Below are 2,843 nucleotides of genomic sequence, written 5' to 3'. Positions count from 1 at the left end.
AAAAAAAAAAACGTAAAGAAGGTTAACTGACATAATATTTACGCAAGTGTTAGCGCAAAAAAAAGTCCTTATCGATTCAAATGAGAACGATCTCGCATGTATATAGTTTATTACATAGAAATTGTCAAATGTAAATGGTGTGAACTTAAGAAAAAATCTGAAGTGTGAAGCTGATTTTAAGGATGTCCGGTGAAATGAATTTTTTTGCTCCTTTCCGAAAAAAGATACAAGTTGGGAGTAAGTCGAACAGGGCAAAGTAGATCTACCTCTCCTGTAAGAAGATTTGACGGATTTTGATTTGATTGCCAGCCAAAGTTCGGGACAACGTGCGAGACGGCTTATGTATTTAAAAAAAATAAATACAAAATTTTAAATGTGGGAATGATTGAATGATGATACAGGCTTCTTTCTTTTTCGCTGATGCAACAGTGTGATGAGTCACGCAATAACTGACTGTTTGGTGTCAACTCAGCGTGAAGATGAATTGATCGAGTTAGGCATCTGAGTTGACAGCGCACCTCCTCCTCCTCCTCCTCCTCCCCAGTGAACTTTCTGAAACACTTTTAGCAAATGTCCCTCCCGGGGGGGTCAGAGGCAAGCTCTCAACTTCCTGTTACACAACGGTATCTCCTCTAATCAACGGGGCATCAATCAAAGGCACTTAATCCTATCAGAAAGGCTTTGGGACTACCTGGAAACTCCTTTTCTGCTGCTTAAGGTGAAGCGAGGGAGCTGTTGTGATTACCGGAGTCGTAAAAAAAGAAAAGAAAAAAAATTTGCTGAATGAATCACCGATAAGTTTGAATGATTTTACCATTAACCTCGTTATTACAGTTTAATTTTACGTGGACCGTTGCGCCTCCAGTGATCAAAAATAGCCCCCTTGCTTCTGCCTCCCATTGTGAGATACCAAATAAAAGCAGTGTACTTTCTCCCCACCCAGCCAGCTGTCGTTCAGACAGTAGAGATCTATCATATGACGTGCGAAATGACCTCTGCTGTATGTGTGTCATGAGATGTATTATGTGTTATCAAATAAAGGCATTTGTGGGGGTCTAAGAATAGAAAGAATCCCTTGTTTTTTTTTTTTTAACCTCACGCACAAAAGGTGTTACTCTACCTCTTATCCACACTTAACTAATGCGCATGAAGGTTAGACGGAGACAAGAAAACGAGTTCTTGAAATGAGACCTTGGGCGTAGCCGCGAAAGCGCTCGTTCTTAGTCATATATCGTGCAGGGATCTTAGAGGCCACAAAGCTGGATGAGCCTCTGGGGAAAGAGGATCAATGGATTGCTTCTGATCCCTCCCCGATACAGTGTGTTGTCTGGCCGTGTTGTTCGGCATCCTGTCTTCTGCCTGTATGAGGCATGCAGAAACACCAGAGAGCGACTTGTCTATTGTCATTTTAACTCTTAAGTGTACATTGTGTCATTTGGAAGACGATGAACTACACTCTACAGAGAACAATGCAATGGCAATGCAGCCGCTGAGGCCTCCAACTCGTTTCAAAGCCAAACTTGGTTGATTATGCAGAAGAACTGCAGTGTATTTACATATGTACAAAACCTCAATTTTTTTATGTGATGTAGAGAGCAGAACTTATAAAATCATGGTGGACAAGGGGAACTTTAAAGGGGCACTAGTTTTGGAGATGTAAAGTCATATTTACAATATTAATGAGGTAGTTATAAGTCAGATTTTTGTTTTTACATAACTGAATAAACAAGCTGTTCTTTAAGGACAATAAGGTCGCCGGATCACTGTTTGAAGGTGGAAAGGTGGCAGGGTCTGCCACATATCAACAAAGCAAAACAGTAGGAAATTGTGCTGTCCTTTAAGGTCAGTTTAAGTCATTTAGGTGTAACAAAGTCAAAATGTCTTTCCCCGAAACTTCAAAGTGCACCTTTAAATAAAAAAAATTAAAATGTTATTTGGGATTCATACATTCCTCCCAGGTGATTTGCGATGGCAAGAAAACAACACAATTGATCAACTGTTGGCACGTCCAGGTGTGCAAGTATAGCCAGAGGACAAATCATGTCCCGCCGCCACTCAAAAACAGCAGGCTGTTATTTTCTCAAAGCACCTTTCACTAAACTTAACCACCTGTTAGCCTGCATTGTGCGAGTTGAAGTAAATGACTGCCCCCCGAGAAAGCAGAGGAAAAAAGTCACAACGAGACGGACAGTGGAGCAGTAAGTGGTCGAGTAATTGTCTTTATTTAAGCCAGGCTCTGTAATCTCCAGGCAACCTCATGCAGCTTCCTGCTCTGGAAATTGAAGTGAAGGCAGCGCCTCAATCTACCCTTGGCCAGAGGGACACCTCAAACTAATCCTTGTGGGGGTTTTTTTTCAAAGAGCAGAGTGCTCGACTCTTTTTTATTACACTTCACTGAGTTTCTACCACACAGGAAAGACTAGTAGTCTGGGAAATCTAAAGATAAAGAGAAAATTTAATTCAAACATACTAAAACAAGATTAAGGGAGTCTAAAGCCATGCTAACAGTTTTTGGGGGCTGTACTGTGTGTTGCTACTGAGCTGGCTGTCAACATTAGCATGCTACAATTCTGATGTGAAACAGGTAGCTATAATATTAACCGAGTTCGTATCAGTATGTTAACAAAACATATTAAATATTTTTTCACTAACAAAAGGACACACTTGTTGGAAGTTAGCTATTGGCTAAAATTATCAAGTGTTTATTCATTGGTTTGTTTATGTGACAGGGACAGTGCATAGCTTCTTAGCTGTCGAAAAATTGGCTATAAGCTAATTTACACCGAATAAAGACAGCCTCTCTGGTAAGAAATAACATCTCACCAATGATAGTAGCTAATGAA

Source organism: Sparus aurata, chromosome 20 (assembly GCF_900880675.1).
Source record: "Sparus aurata chromosome 20, fSpaAur1.1, whole genome shotgun sequence".
Lineage (NCBI taxonomy): Eukaryota > Metazoa > Chordata > Actinopteri > Spariformes > Sparidae > Sparus > Sparus aurata.
Note: the sequence above shows the minus strand (reverse complement) of the source record.